General features: G+C 34.1%; 1 long non-coding RNA gene across 1 annotated transcript in view; it reads left to right on the top strand.

Moving 5' to 3' along the window:
- Positions 1-251: 251 nt before the first annotated feature.
- LOC147070101 (uncharacterized) overlaps positions 252-18,097 on the top strand; it is a 593,776-nt gene continuing 575,930 nt past the window's right edge. The window contains exon 1 of the long non-coding RNA XR_015070994.1: positions 252-1,116. This is a non-coding gene — a long non-coding RNA (uncharacterized LOC147070101). The remainder of the gene's footprint in view (positions 1,117-18,097) is intronic.

The following is an 18,097-nucleotide window of genomic DNA, read 5'->3' as shown; positions in this document are numbered from 1 at the left end:
TGCAATGAAACCTTCGTCAGTTGTTGTGGTAACACCCGCAATGGTTTTTGAATTAGTACAACCACCTTCTTCTTCTTCTTCTTCTATTCTATATTCTTCTATTCGTATGCGTTCCTATTCCATTCATCCGATTGCAATAAAATTTTCGTCAGTAATTGTGCCAACACCCGCGAAGGTTTCTGAATTAGTACAACCATCTTCTTCTTCTATTCTATCTTCTATTCGTATCTTCTTCTTCTTCTTCTTCTATTCTATATTCTTCTATTCGTATGCGTTCCTATTCCATTCATCCGATTGCAATAAAATTTTCGTCAGTAATTGTGCCAACACCCGCGAAGGTTTCTGAATTAGTACAACCATCTTCTTCTTCTATTCTATCTTCTATTCGTATGCGTTCCTATACCATTCATCCGATTGCAATGAAATTTTGATGAAGTGTTGTGCTCACGCCGCAAAGGTTTCTGAATTGTTACAACTATTTTCTTTTTCTTCTGTTTGTATGCGTTCTTATACCATTCATCCGATGCGATGAAATTTTGAACAGTTGTTGTGAGCACGCCCGTGAAGAGTTCTGAATTAGTACAACCATCTTCTTCTTCTTCTATTCGTATGCGTTCCTATACCATTCATCCGATTGCAATGAAAATTTGATTATGTGTTGTGTTCACGCCCGCAAAGGTTTCTGAATTGATACAACCATTTTCATCTTCTTTTTCTTCTATTCTATCTTCTTCTATTCGTATGCGTTCTTATACCATTCATCCAATTGCAATGAAATTTTGACCAGTTGTTGTGCGCAAGCCCGCAAAGGTTTCTGAATTAGTACAACCGTTTTCTTCTTCTTCTATTCGTATGCGTTTCTATACCATTGATCCGATTGCAATGAAACTTTGGTGAGTTGTCGTGCGCACGCCTGCGAAGGTTTCTGAATTAGTACAACCATCATCATCTTCTTCTATTCGAATGCCTACCTACACCATTCATCCGATTGCAATGAAACTTTGGTGAGTTGTCGTGCGTATGCCCACGAAGATTTCTGAATTAGAAAATCATCTTCTACTTCTATTCGTATGCGTTCCTATACCATTCATCCGATTGCAATGACATTTTGATCAAGTGTTGTGCCCTTGCCTGCAAAGGTTTCTGAATTAGTACAATCATCTTTTTCTTCTTCTATTTGTATGCATTCTTATGCCATTCATCCGATTGTGATGAAATTTTGACCAGTTGTTGTGCATACGCCCGCAAAGGTTTCTGAATTAGTACAACCATCTTTTTCTTCTTCTATTTGTATGCGTTCTTATGCCATTCATCCGATTGTGATGAAATTTTGACCAGTTGTTGTGCGCACGCCCGCGAAGGTTTTTGAATTAGTACAACCATCTTCTTCTTTTTCTATTCGTATGCGTTCCTATACCATTAATCCGATTGCAATGAAACTTTGGTGAGTTGTCATGCGCATGCCCACGAAGATTTCTGAATTAGAAAATCATCTTCTTGTACTATTCGTATGCGTTCCTATACCATTCATCCGATTACGATGAAACTTTTGTCAGTTGTGTGCGCACACCTTCGAAGGTTTCTAAATTATTATTATATAACATACAAAGTTTGTAGTTTGTTTGTCCCATCCAATTTTGATTTTTTTTTACTACATATTAATAACATTAATAACGTTTTCATATTTTGGATTCGATTTTAATTTAGTGTTCTTATGTTTGACCTTTACTCCTATTAGAATTATTTTCATATCGCCATATTGTATTACACAGATATTTTAATAATAAAAAAAATAATTACCTCTTATTATTTTTCAAATATCTAAGATAAATATAACCACGAAGCGACCCTGTGCGAAGCCGGGTACTTCAGCTAGTATTATATAAATCATATTAATTTGTCATGGCTATTTTCAGTTATTTTGTGAATCCAAAGAAGTGATATCTTAAATTCTACAGACGATTTTCGATAGCTATTTTGGTTGCAAAACCATTATCAAGACTGCAAAAATAAACGATATGTCCACGCTTATGTATAAAGCTCATAGAGTGAGACAAAATGATCTCCCTGTCTCGCAATGTGTTATTCAAGAATAATAAATACTTACTTAGAAACCGTATTAGTTTAAACCAATTAATTTAATTTCCTACGTGTTAAATATTGTTCACAGTAAGTGACTGTAGATAGGGTTATATTATAAACATATTTGTATGACCCCTTTTATGATTATCGAAAATTAACTTAACTAATGAGTAATCAGCTGATTGTATTATACAAGCAGATTTCATATCAACAATGTTGTTTGATAAGATAATACAAACTAATTATATCTACCACTAGAGGCTGTTTTGGGCAACATTACTGGAATGACGAAAAAATCCCTATAAATTCAGAGTACCTAAATCGTCTGTATTTTACAGATGACATAGTAATTTTCTTGCTAAGAATATTGCAGGAACTCGCCGAAGTAAGAAACAAAGAGTAACAACTAAACATTTATTTTATTATTATACTGTCTAATATTCAATCAGTGTGTACTTTATGTAATCACATAATATTATTATGCATTTGTAACTGTGAGATCTTAAAAGAGTAGCACAACGTGGTGTCGAGAGGTGTATATAATAGAAAAAATGACATTCCTACGAGTATTAATTTTATCAGGTTTGTTATATATTTTTGAATTTACGGGTTCTTGACAGCGCAGTAAGAGATTTTGATTGAGCAATCTCGTCTCGATGATCCTCGTAAATAAATAATCATAAAACACATAAGTATCACAAATCTGATTAATTTTACGAAAATTCGAGAATTCTCTTTACTCGAGAAATCGTCAATGAGATTCTCGCCGAATCGATAAATTTTTACTAGGCTCGCCACCCAAGAGATCTCGGTTGATATCTCTGTTTTATTGGGCGAAACAGCTAAAAAATGCTCTCGATTTTGATTCTGAAAGTAATTTGTTCAATTTCTTGATAATCCCAAGAATTTTAAAGAAATCAAAAAATAAATCTCGGATTATCGAGAAAACAAATATACTTGATTTAGAAAAATGAAAAAAAATCAAGATATCACAAGTTCTAAGCGCAGTGCCCTATTTCTGCGAGAACTGCGAGAAGAAATCCACTGCCGGTTCATTTGCTTGTCTTTGAAGAAAATTCAACACTTTGATATCTCTTTTAGGATTGAAACGATTGGTGTCGATTATAAAGAGAATGCATAATGCCCCGCCATCTTTGAAACAACAACAATGCTGACACCGACGGAGGATTATTATTATTCTAATTAAACTAAATTTCCGCGTAAAGTCTGTCTGGCTTAGCGAAAGCAATGTCAAACCAGAGCGCAAAGAGACTAAGTAAAGTAGGTACTCATTATTCAAGTACCGTACTTAGCAAAGATGTTTTGCGAAGGAGGAATTATACTTTCGCGCGCCGGCACTGCGTGGGGCAGACGTTGACAAATGGCCGTGCGTAAGTCACGCCGCCCGGCGGGAAAACGGCGCGACGAGGCGGATTGTTTTAGCGGTTTTTTGGACGAATATTTGCAGGGCTTTCAGTCATTCTTTTTACTAAATATAAAATTCATATATTTACGACAGTGAACATTTAAAATTTATTATAAGTTTAAGACGAACACAAAATGACATTACACGTCATAATACTATATAGAGAAGTACCATAATTCAAAAAGAAATGATAAATATACGCGTGTAAATAAATCAAAAGAAAGGAGGGTAATGAAAAATTTGGACTTTCACGGTTAATTGTTATCGTAATAGACTTTTGGGTTGTCTGTGAAACGAGCCCTAAACATCGTGGAAAGAAGGAAGAAGAACAAGTTTCGATAAGTCAAAAATACATTACGAAGGTGTCATAAAATATAAATACGTATAATTACAATAAATTAATAAAACACCTTTTTTGCCGATCTAATAAGATCATAATATGGGCCTCCACAGAAAAAGGTTTGTAAGTATATTTTTTTTGTTTTTATGTGAAATGAATATTAGCCATGCTCCGACACAAAAACGAATAGAAAAACAATATATGTGCATTTTCTAGACCCAGAATTCAAACCTGGGACCCATGACGTTATAAGCCGATGCTTAAACCACTCGGCCGACGGGAAACGCAATCAACACCATAAGAAAATAATATCTACACCGAGTGAGCCATATTCATTTTAAGAATTTACAAAAATACGTCCACCGAACTCACCTTACCTTAGTTGAACATGCTAACATTCAAAGTTACTTTCGTGAGCCTATTTATAGAACTAAACACTGAACTAAAACTTCTTTTAAGCAAGAATATTAGAGTTTTTATTACTTATATAAAATTAGAGATCTCTTCAAATCTTTTTGACAGGCGAGTGGTCCGCTTTTGAATCAAAGTTCTGAGTGAAAAAAGAGTAGAAATATGGACCCCACCCATATCGTTTTTCTGATTGCGTGCCTGCGTATGGGAACTAGGAAGTATATGACATTTAAGAAACGCTTCATGCTTGTCATTTTCTGTATAAGTAGTAAAGAGATGGCACTAAGAAAATAATAGTATAAATTAACAGATTCAATGTTACATATTAATACTTAGGATACTATGAAACTTTCAGTGACATTGAGCTTTCGGTTACGATACAGCTTTTTAAACCTACATAACAATAGGGTGTGTGAGAGGTAGAACATTAGAGCGAGAGGTTTAAAAGAATACTATTTTATGTAATAAAAATACTTTATGCAGTCATCAAATGTTTAAAATCAATATAAAGGATAATAAGGCTTCGAAAGTATATAAATAGATTATATACAACGTTTAAGAAATGTCCAGGATCATGCTTTGAAAATAGAATAAAAGATTTATTTTGACCTACGCTGAGCATGTCCCCCTTTATCAGGTAAAATGCGATTCATTCTCAATGCTTTTCTGCGATTTGTAATAATGTATTGTGATAAAAAATTATAGAAAGTTACTTTGTTACAGATGATTTTAGGGTTATACCTACTATATTATTAATTATTTCCTAGTTCCATAAAAGTAAGCTTTGATATAATATTATTTACAATGGCAAAAAAACAATGCACAGCCCTGTGAGTGTCATGTTTTACGAAGTGAAAACCGTGTTGAATAAACGAGCCCCCCGTCACTGGGCGGGGGGAGAAATTGACGCCTTGATGAGGCTATAAAGAGATATTGACAAACGATGTCTTATTTTGTCCTCTTTGTTTTCGTCTCTTTATTCATACACATTTTCATAACACAAAAAATGTGACGCCACTGGCTTAGATAGTACTTGTTGAATGAAAATATTAAAAGACAATGGTTAGAATATGGCATAGACAATCGCTAATAAATCATTATTAGTAGAATTAATGGACTATAAAAATGGTGTTGATGAATAGACGTAGTAAGTATACGAGGGACTCACTATAAAAGATAAGTATTCGGTATTCAGATATAAACTAGTAAACAAAGCAGAAAATTTCACTGATACAATGATAATAATATGCGGAGTTACTCGCACCGTGAGTGTAAAACCAAGGCATCTGCAAAAAACATATTTTGGATATATTAGGGTTTGAAGTCTTTGTTTTGATAGGAGAAATTGAGTTTCTAAAAAAACATAATATTTGGTTTATACCTACATTATATTGCATGTTCTTTCAGTTACTTCACTTTTACATTATCAAGTTCACGACCTTTGCAGTTGTTTTGCATTTAATCTCAAAATTGAAAAATTTGCAGATGCCTTGGTTTTACACTCACTGTGCGAGTCATGGTTAGCTAGGTGAGTAGGTTTTGATAAGAATTCTCAAAGATGCTGATTTCACTCAATTTCATAACTCACGACTAGGGAATCCAATCCCGAGCCAAAATTCTGATCCCGGGATTTCGGGATTACAATTTGACAATCCCGGGATCCCGGGACTGGTCCCGGGATTGGCATTTTTTCCATTGTTTATATAAAATTTTTATATTTACAAATAACATTGATAAAATCGGTCAAAAATAAATCTATAATTTATACTATTTAAGACATTTATTGTTAATAATGTATACGTTCAATCTTGGAAATACACAAGTTTAATGTAGTAAATAATATTGTAATATAAATAATAATGTGAATGTAATAGGAGATTGCTGTTTCTGATAGTAAAAACTTAATGAATGGATTAGCGAGATTTAAAATAGTATAGCAAATAATCATGGCGTACTTATGGCCTTTCCGCTTCATAAATCTAATTAGTCAGCCAAATCTGAAACTGCCGTAAAACGTATGGATATCATGGTGGAATAACTTTGTTAATAGTGCGAAGCATTGTTTTTTTTCCAATCTTTCAATTTTTAATAATTTGTGTGAAAAAATAAAATGAATCGGCAACCTACACATGGGTATAAATCAAACTTCATTCAAACTAAGTTTATTTCTACTATAGTTATTTTTTATTGAAAGTATTTTTTCTGTTATATTTTCGCTTTTATTTTATTTTCCATAAAAATTGATAAAAAAAATCAATCCCGAAATCCCGGGATTATGTTTATCAATCCCGGGATTCATAGGTATCGAAAATAGCCCGGGATTGGAATCGCTACTCACGACTTATTATTACAATTGACCTTGCTGAAACCGGGAAACATTACTTACTACCTTCGGCTCCATTTTGGCAGGAACTTGAGTATCACTGGACGTTTTATTATCATCATCACCAGCCGTGGTGAATCTATTGCTGGATGAAGGCCTCTCCTAGCTCCCTTCACCCTCCCCCGTCCCAAGTTCTTTACTGCCACGTACACTCATCGAACTTTATGAGTTCGTCTATCCAGCGGGTTTTAGTGTGTCCCTGTAGGCATTTAGTGCCCTTGAATACCACTGAATGACGGCATTTGTCCAGCGGTTGTTCACTCGTCGAGCGACATGTTCAGCCCATTGCCAATTCATCTGCTTAGCGACCGCTATCACATCGCGTACTCTTGTCAGCTTCCTAATCCATTGGTTTATCGTTCGTCAGAATCTTAAAGTATTGAATTTAGAATTAGTATCAAAGGTAATAAATATGCGACTGTCTTCAACTATTGTATTTGTATGATTATTTTGTTAGGAATTCAGATTTATTTTGTATGGCCGTCAGATTACGTGACCTCAGACCGTATACTTCAATGTATGTAATGTGGTAGGCTCTAAAAGCGAAGCCTACCTTTGCGAATAATATTATTGTCTATGACGGCAGCTTTGTCCAAAATATTTAATAATAAGATAATTTAAAAAAATAATTTTATGGCATTTAATCACACAATATAAATAATATAGATTGTTTTTAAAAATAAAAATAAATTTATCTAATGATTTTTGATGTGTATATTTTAGGAAAATACATAATTGAAACTCATCGCTCAATTTTATATCGTTTTTTTTTTTTAGGAATTATTAATAACCATGTCCTTGCTTTTTCGTACAAGGTGGTTGTTAGTAATTTTGAACAATCACAAACACCCAGGTTTTGAGAAAAACACATAAATATTGTGTGTCCTTGCCGGGAATCGAACTCAGGAACTCTCGGGTGGGAGGCAAGCGCCTTACGCACTGCACCACGAGAGCCGCCCTAATTTTATATCGTTAGTGAGCTATTGAAATTTCATCGATTTAGTATGCCGATGTCATTAGTATGTACCTATTCATCAGTCCACGATGGCCGAGCAGCTTAAGCGTTGGCTTATAATGTTGTAGGTCTCATGTTTGAATCCTGGGTCTGGGAAATAAACATATTGATTTACAATTTGTGTTTGGAGTAGTATGGACCTGATAGGCTTAGCAAGACGTGACTAATGTCCATTTCTCATAAAAAATGTTAATATAACTTCCACTCTATGGAAGCCCATATTATGATCTTCTGAGGATTGAACATATTGGAATTAGTAGGTATCTAATAATTATTCATCAGTAGTAATATCGTAGTATCTTCTTATTTCCTGTAAGTATACTTGCATAGTGTGCTCTTTTTCTTTGATCTCCACAGACTACCTATTTCCAAAAGTCACTCTTCGCCTAATATGATGTATGTTAGGTAGTCCAATTTCCAGTAAGCAATGATTTTCTATCCATAATCAAAGCTATTAGATAGAAAAAAAGAATGTCATTTTTTAAATTCTTGTCAATCATTCGTTGGATAAAAAATAGTTCATTCATTTATTGTATTAATGTGTTATATAAACGAGAATTAACTATATTATGTGTCGTTTTGTATCAATGAGTGTGCATAGTGTCTGAAAATTCTCTAAAAACTCTCCTTTTACCATTAACTACGGTCAACCACCACTTAAATATAATCATTCGTGAACCTTATGAGCAATTCATGATAACGAAAAGATAACGTACTCTGGCCCTGATAGCCAATCTTAAGCCGGACACTCCCATACGTAATAATTGAAATATACAGAGCTAAGAAGATTGTGAGAATACGTTACTGAAAGTACGCCTTGACGAATAACAAAATAAATATTGCAACTAATGATGCTCAGGCGAGCAACACATATAAACTGTATAAGGGCTGGTCCATTCCGGGGAAATATCCATAATAATTTATGATGGTTAACAAAATCTAGTAGGTGCCACTGATTTCCGCATTTAACACATAATATATTAGTTACAGAATATTGCTGCTTTAACCCCGGAATTCCACATGTTACTGTATGTACATTTACCATACGGAGAGAGCCCGTACTTTGAGTTTAGCGATAAACACCTGACCTGCAGCTGTAACTACGGGTGCTCATAAGCATCAACTAGTGGTTATCGAATGTGCATACCGTAATTGGCATAATTATTAGGATCACTAGTGTTCGTTTGTATCGTCCACGTCGTCTTGTTATTTGTATACTTGTCTCGTACAAATATTAAAGAAAACATTGGATTCCTTCAATGGTTGTACCTACCACGGGTTTCCTATTGGTACCGAATGCCAAAAAGAGTGGCATTAATCCGTTGAGAAGCCAAATAATCCAGGTCACGATCTTGTCATGAGGTCTTGACGAAGAAGAAGAAAAAGTAATATTCCACACACCTAAATAATAGTCTAAATATTTTTTTCGTTCCTGGGAGGGTTCGGAGCCGAAATTTATCCCCACCCCCTTTTTGTAATTTCAATTTCAATTTATTTTTCAATTTATTTGTTTTTTAACATATTGTGGACATTACAAATTATAATTTTAAGACGTTCACAACATGACATTTAGAAACAAAGATATATAAATATAACAGTATTGCATAAAAAAAGAGATATATCAGTAGATAAATTAGATAGATACAAGGAAGTACACCGGATGAGTTAAGTAGACCCTATTTTAAAAATTTATAAAACAACATCCACCTAAACTCATTCTCACGTAGGTGGAATATATCAACACCCGAAGCAATTTCGTTGAACATAGTTATCTCTCTCCCAATTGGCATTACCAGTGGCAGGTTGGTTCTGCACCTTGGGAGAATAAACAACTGATGGACACACAGGTCAACACTGCCCAGAATGGCAGAGTTCTCATTTATACCTCGTATAAGTCGAAAAAAATACGTAGCTAAATAAAGATTTCTTCTAAATTGCAGACTGCAATATGCAAGCATGCCTAAGAGAAAGTCAGTTGGATAAAGCCACGGATAGCATCCATACAACCTCAAGTAAAGGAGTCTCAAGAATTTCTTCTGTACCCTCTCCACCATAAGGCCATACTTCAACTGATGCGGTGCCCAAAAAATAGACCCACTCTCAAGTCTGCTTCGAACTAAAGAATTAAATAAAAGTTTTAATACCGTAACATCTGAAAAGACCCGGGAAGTACGCATGACGAAGCCCAACATTTTAAGCGCTTTGTTACAAATGGTAACTATATGGCTAATAAATGTCAGTTTACTCTCAAACGTAATGCCAAGATCCCTTACAGATGATATTCGTGACAGAACTCTGCCATGCATCGAGTATTAGAAAAACAACACTTTTGAGGCTCTGGTAAACGATAAAAGATTGCATTTATCAATATTGAATTGTAGTTTTTTGTTACGCCTGCCCTAACTTAATATATTATCTATATCAAGTTGGTGCTGACGACAATCGTCCAACGTGACAACTTCCAAAAAGAGTTTCAAGTCATCAGCGAACAACAAAAACATAGCATTTTTATTACCAATGCTATGTCATTTATAAAAATCGTGAACAGCAACGGCCCTAAGTTTGAGCCCTGGGGGACACCAGAAAATGTGTAAAAGGTCTGTGACTGATAAAGGCCGTACGATACGTATTGTTGACGGTTCCTGAAATAACTCCCGAATAGCTTCAAAAATCGATCCGACAATCCAATAAGTTGGAGTTTTTCCATCAGGATGTCATGATCGACCTTGTCAAATGCTTTCGAGAAGTCATTGTAAGAAGAGTCAACCTGGTGGCTTCTATCCAATGCCAATGACACATAATCGGTAAATACCATCAGGTTAGTTTCCGTTGATTGGCCTGCTCTAAATCCATGCTGTTCATTTATTATAAATGACTCAATTTTTGGAGAAATCATGTTGTGCATGATCAACTCAGAACTTTTGCTGGTGCAGAGAGAACAGCTACCGGCCTGTAATTCTCCACTGATGACTCTGTACCACTTTTATGGATTGGGGTAACCTTCGACATCTTCCACGTTTCCGGAAAGATACCTGTCTCCATTGCGAGATTAAATATATATGGAAGCGGGCCTTTGATAAAGTCAATACAACCCTTTAAAAAAAATGTAAGAACATAATCAGGTCCCAAAGAGCGAGTATTCTCCAGTTTTTTGATAAACTTAAGTACATCGCCCTCATTAATAATTGAAAAAATATCGACGGATTGGGCACCACATCACGGTTTTCCTGACGTTGAGGCAACATCCAGATTTGGAATACTACTTACGTAGACAGACTTTAAATGACTAGCAAATGCTTCTGCCACTCCCCATGTCCAGTCACCTCTTCGCCCTTCCAACTCATCCTATCGGTAAACCCACCATCTCTTTTTAATGATTTTACGTAATTCCAAAACAATTTAGGATTTACGCGAACGGAATCTCCTTCCGTTTCCATATATGTTCGATAGGCCCGTCGAACAGCTTGTCTCACTTTCCAACGATAGATGCTAAACATGATGATATAGTCAGTCTGATCATGCCCAGCCTTCCACGCTGTATGATAGTTATGCTTGACCTTAATGTCCCCAATAATCTCCCGAGAAAACCACCTCGGGTATCGCCTTCCACCATGACATGGCGACTTCCTTGAAAAACATTGATCAAAAATATTATACACAATATTGTAAAAGCATTGTACCGCCTCATTCACATCACAAATCTCGAGCAACTCACTCCAGTCTACTTCACTCATCAATGAGTAAAGTAGCTTGAAGTTTCCGCCTTCAAACCTCCACCCGCCGAATTGGTTGGTTTTGTAAGAGGGAATTGGAGTCTGAAGCGGACGAGTCGACCGAAACCTGAGCAGAAAAACTAAAGTTGGATGATACACATCTTCGCGTACAAGAGGAGACATGCATCGTGAAAACGATAAGTCGATATTGCTAAATACCCTATCCAAAAGTCCATTGCTAGAGTTAGAGACATCATTGTGCTGAGAAAATCCAAAAACAGAAGATAGAAATTCAATGTCATCGCTGACTCTTTTACCACTACGCACTGAGTTTAGATTAAAATTTCCCATTACAATAATCTTTTAATAATCTCTTGTACGCATGATGATGCTAATTTTTAAATGACCTTGCGACCAAATTTCCTGCATTTGGACTTAGGTCACCTATCACGTAGAGAGAATAACAACTTGGGAAACTCTAAAAAATATTTGATCAGGTGAATTTCGAAAACGACGAAGAAGACACAAATGGGCGGATAAAATCGAGAATGCTATGGGTTTTACACTGAAACAGGCTCTAAATGCCGAGAGTCGTGAATAGGGCTTCTGTTTAGCGGCAAAATCATTCGGGTCATAATTCCCAGTCATGAGGTCATAAGAAGATAATAAATAAAAGTGCATACTTAACATACACCTGAAGTTATAGTGCGAATATAATAATTTTATGCATTTATGTACAAATTTGAAGCGAGCATGCGATGCCCTCAAAAACCGAGTTGGGAGGCGAGTAGTATATGTTATCATCTCAGGTAGACGAATAGCAAAAGAAACTGCATCTCTCATATTATATATACGAAAAGTATGTCAATACCTGGATTATAATTATTTACTTAAGAATGACGATTTTACGATCGTTTAATAGTTTAATTTATTATGTTCATTTGCTATTTGTGACTGTGCATAACGCCTGTAGATGCCAAAAGGCGAAATCAAATGGAATGGTACAAAAGTAAGGAAAGGTAAAAGTATCGTTGTTTAATTTATTAAAACGCAATTTTTTTTGTAGTGCTCATTCTACGTCTTTTAATCAATAAATTAGGACCGGTTTCGTCCGCCTCGGAGGGACATTTTCAAAAAATGCGTTTTGACAGTTAACAAAATAAAAGAAATGAAAGATAAAAGGAATAGTAAAAAGTATACGCGGCGTAAATGTGAACTCTGCCATTCTTGGTGGTGTTGGCGTTTATTAATATAATTACGTTAGGAATCGAGGGCATCCGTTGTTTGTTCTCCTAAGGCGCCGAACTAACCTGCCATTAGTGATGCCAATTGGGAGAGCAATAACCGTGCTTAATGAAATCGCTTCGGATATTGATATATTCCACTTACGTGAGTGTGAATTTAGGTGGACGTTGTTTATAAGTTTTTATCTTATTGCTTCCATCTACTTTTATTTTTGTTTCTTCATTTTATTTCTTTTCTTATTTTATTACTTATTGTATTATTAAGTCACATTTCTCTGTATTTTTATTTAAAAAATTGTTAACACTTATTTTATGTCATGTCGTGAACGCTTTGAATTTGTAATTTGTTATGTTCATTATATGTAAAATAAATAAATTTGATTTGATTTATCAGAAAGCTTTAATAAATAATAATTTTAATGCAAAATTCCATTAAGTACCTTCAGTTGACAGTATTAATTTTTATAACATCCATGTTTTAAATGATTTATATTTTGTTTTGATGAAAGTACCCATCTAGAACGCAACAAGAAAATTAAGAAAATATTATTATTTCAAAATAACCATATATTCACCTGGGACACACCTGATTTAATCGAATCTGACTAAGTATACGAAGTCACCCTCCTAGCCTTCGAGAAACGTCGCAGGGCATTATTATATTAATAAATTCGTAACTGGCTATATCGTCCTTAATCTTCCTAACGCACTAAGAAGTATAACGCTCCCCCTCACTTAATTCACCCATAACAGCCTTATTCTATTAGACTACCTTAATCACGATTAATCCTATTAGTATAAGGGCCGAGGACCCATCATACTTTCTGATAAAGATTAGCTTTTACGCAAAAGCTCGAGATGGCAATAACATTCCTACTTATATAATACTTGGATAACTTTATAAATAGTAAACGAGCTTTTCTTATCGCGAAGCTCAGTAGCTGTCGTGGGGCATTAAAGTTTATTGAAAGAAAGCTTCGCATGTGTAGTAAACTGGTAGGGAATTAATTTAACTTTGTTTTTCTTTGGAGAAGCCAAAAATACGATTTCTATAACAACTTTTGCGACGTATTTTCATACGGTAAATAAATATATAACTATACTAAGTGGAATTTAATATGTTTTACTATTTAATATGCATATTGTAATGAACAGGCTCGGTATTAGAGCAATCGAACCAATTGGGATCAATTAATTATTAATAATGATTTGATATTGATAAACAGTGGCGGGCTTAGGGACGTAAAGGCCCTACGAACATATTGATTTTGAGGCAACCACAATAAAAAATAATTATTATTGAGATGACAGTGATAACACATACTTAATAATATTATTTTTTTGACCATGTCCGATCCTCAAAGATCATATATGGGCCTCTACGGAGTGGAGGTTTGTATTAACAGATTCTGGTATTATTTAATAGGTGTATGAATGATCTTAACTGTTTAAAGGTTCTTCTAACGAATCGATTGCATCGTTTGCGTCAAAGAAAATCGGCACTGTTGTCGAAGACAAAACAATCAGACTAAAGTATAATAGTATCTACTACTACACGTAGGCGGAAACATCATAATATTTAGGTACATTTAAAAAAAAATCAATACAATATGCATGTCTCTCGTGAATACGTTGCATTAAAGACTGTACTGTACACACACAAGTTGACAAAATCATAAAAACGGTACCTCAGTTCCATTCGTCCAGTAAATCTCGGAAAAGGGGTTGGTAACAAATTTAACATATCGTCATGATGAATTTAGACCAAAAGACATATGTGCGGGAACAAATAAAAAAAATACATTAACACAAACAAAAGTTGTATAAAAATGTTTACGAACATTATAAATATTTAGACATTTTGCTGCGGCTGAAAAAGGTGTGTGAAATTAGTGACAAACTAGCAAGAGTTGCCGTGGTGTTTTGAATAAAATGCGTATATGTGTACGATTTAGACCGTCCCTAATATAGTGAAACAAATTAACCTTGAGCTTGCGCAGATTGAATTTTTTTCTTGTGTGCACGAGTTACAAAGGGAAAATTTAATTTTTATTACTGATCTTATTTCAGACTACCCTTACATGCGTTTTATTTCGCTCGCCGTCGCTCCTACTATGTAATATTTTCTGTCAAAACTATCGAACTTCACGCTTATGTAGTATCTATAAAGCTTTAATTTGACAACAATATTTGCATGTGTACAACACGTGTGACATTTGTGTTAGTACAGATGTGTAGAGAAATTTGTATAGTTTTTTTTCCCGGACAGGTGTATCTTGATCTAGACTTGGGATTCCAATCTCGGGATCCCGAGCTATTTTCGATACCTATGAATCCTGGGATTAATAAACATAATCCCGAAACTTTCGGGGTTGTTTTTTTATCACTTTTTATAGAAAATAAAATAAAAACGAAAATATAACAGAAAAATACGTTTAATAACAAATAACTACATTAGAAATAAACTGAGTTTGAATGAAGTTTGATTTATATCCATCTGTAAGTTGTTGATTCATTTTATTTTTTCACATAAATTAATAGAAATGAGAAAGATTGGAAAAAACAATGCTTAGCACTATTAACAAAGTAATTCCACCATGATCTCATACGTTTTACGGCAGTTTCATATTTTGCTGACTAATTAGATTTATGAAGCGGAAAGGCCATAAGTACACCATGATTTGCTTTACTATTTTAAATCTCGCTAATCCATTCATTAAGTCTTTATTATCAGAAACAGCAATCTCATATTAAATTCACATTATTATTTATATTACAATATTATTTACTCCATTAAACTTATGTATTTCCAAGATTGAATGTATACAATATTAACAATAAATGTTTTAAATAGTATAAATTATACGAGATTTATTTTTACCGATTTTATCAATGTTATTTGTAAATAAAAAAATTATATTAACAACTGAAAAAAATGATCCCGGGATTGGTTTCCCTAATCTAGACTATGTATTAGCGCAACAATCCATTAAAATAATCTATTGATAAACTAAATGATATATTATTATGTGTCTCAACTTTTTATGTATGTACAAGGCTTTACTTTCTCGTTTTTTCCGCATGTTTATTCTTGTCCCACTTTGACATAGATTAGTAAACCCTTCTCACTCCCGTGTCTAAATTTAAGGACTTAACCCTTTGAGATGAGGCTGCGAGGCATATCTTTATTTCACAAATATTTCAAGGTGAATGTATCTTTTATTACACCAGAACTATACTGTATACCTTCTAGATGTATGTAGATAGGACATTAAGTAAAATGTACATACAACCAAATATTCGTAAATAGCCACGTGTGCGGGCCTATTCCAGCTGTGTTTATTATTACAACGGAATTCATCACCAGGAAAAATATAATAATAGTAGGCATATATCTACAACCTAATAGTTCCCTTCAAACCAACCCGCAATACACCGTTCTCGGTTTTCATCGAGCGTATGACAAGGCCCTACGTTTGGGTGTGAAATATCAGCACTGTTGTTTATGCCTGGGAATGTCGCTGAAGCAGATGCCCAAAATTAAGGTTGTCACGCACTAAAGTGTGCTTCGACCTTTGAACATGTACCGTTTTTTTTTTTTTTTTTGGTTAGGTACATGTTCAAACACGCGCGTTAACATGATATTACTCCCTACTTTATTTATCGTTTGTAAATTTATGGCTACGGCCGTATGTTGTAGCTTAGCCACTGGGAAATGCCAATAGAAATGGCGTATTTCAAAAAAATACTACCTTATTCTTAGGTCAATAATTATTATGAAGCAAACATTATTCGTAGGATGTTTATCACATTGTAATGATCAAAAACATAGCTTATAATTAATGTCTATATAATTATTTTCAAATGTGTTAATCGTGCCCATTTTTTAATAATAAAATGCCTAATTTTTGACAAATTTGGGATCACAAAGATTATTAAATATAATTTTTTATTGTAAATATGTCACTATATAATGTTTACATTAATTTTACTAATGGTTTTATAAATGAGTTTAAAAATTAATAAACCTAAAAAATATTAACATCACTGCACATGGGTGTACCGAAATATGACTATATTCTAAAACACTAGAGCCAGAGGTTTAAAAGAATACTATTTTATGCAGTCATCAAATGTTTAAAATAAATATAAAGGAAAATAAGGCTTTAAAATTATATAAATAGATTATCTACAACGTTTAAAGAATGTCCAGGATCATGCTTTGAAAATAGCATAAAATTTCCATTTTGACCTATGCGGCGCACGTCCCCCCTTAATTTATTAAAAAGTGGCCATATGAGAGAGAATTACGGAGAATTACTAAAAATAAATGATTCTAATAATTAATTTACATATAATATGTAAAAACAAAGCTAAAACATTACTGACTTACCTACTAAATTATGTGAAGAGATCTTCATTTCCGCAAGAACACGCCGATTTTTTTTTTGAAAGCATTAAAGTTGACCTTTATGGCGATCAGGTCGGCTGCTCTCATCAGCTGGTTGGATCGACTTGAGCACCTCTTCCTTTTCAGAGCACATTTTTGTCAAATGCAGGAACGAATACGAATATTATAACATTTGACAGACGATGCGGTCACTTCGTCAGAAAGTACCGACATCATAGTTAAAACAAAACGGAAGCATACAATATCTTGGTAACCTACCATATTTTTGTATAGTATGAGCCAATGGGTTCCATGAATAAACAGAACATGAAGAAACATAACTGTGACAAAACAGAACAGCGATAAATAGAATTATGACTTTTCAGGAAAAATATACCATTTACTATTGAAATTGTCGTATATCTATATGTTGTATAGAGTTTTAATAACACAGGTTTTCAATACGTCGTAAAAAATATAATTATATAATTTCTGCATTCCTAATCGCTGGAAAGCCTCAATTAAACGGGACTCAACTCTGCGTTGCCAGCAAGCTAGGTATATCTCGTCTCAATCAATCTAATATATTCAAAATGTTTGGGTGACTAGGTACAATAAAATAATGAGTTTAATAAATCAGTGAAATTGTGCATGATTATCAAAATCAAGCAGCTAAATTGAGGTTTTTAAGCCGAATGGCCAACGTGCAGTTCTTATATACTTATATATTAAATATTTATATATATTTTGTTTATAAACTAAGGTTTTATAGGTATTTAATAATTAATAAATATATACGACAAAAATGAATGTTTCATTTTTCCCCTGGCTGTTCTGTTTTGTCCGGTTAACGAGCCAATGGTGGTTTATCGCTAATGCAAACATTTTTAAATGTAGGCTTTCAAATCTATCAGCACCTCCATGTATCTAAAACGCTGCTATTTGAGAGTAGGTTTCGTGGAAATGTTCTTATCCTCAGTAGATGAGGTTTATGTAATTTTGTTTAAATAGTTTTGTTTCACTTGTCTGTTTAAGATAGCCGAAAATAAATTGTAAAATAGTTAAGTAACCTAACTGAAAAGGTATGGCATTC

The sequence above is a fragment of the Rhyacophila brunnea genome, unplaced genomic scaffold (assembly GCF_057557595.1).
Source record: "Rhyacophila brunnea isolate RB1 unplaced genomic scaffold, BYU_Rbru_1.0 scaffold_22, whole genome shotgun sequence".
Classification (NCBI taxonomy): Eukaryota; Metazoa; Arthropoda; class Insecta; order Trichoptera; family Rhyacophilidae; genus Rhyacophila; species Rhyacophila brunnea.
The sequence above is the reverse complement of the archived record's forward strand: the minus strand, read 5'-3'. Positions and strand labels throughout refer to the sequence as shown.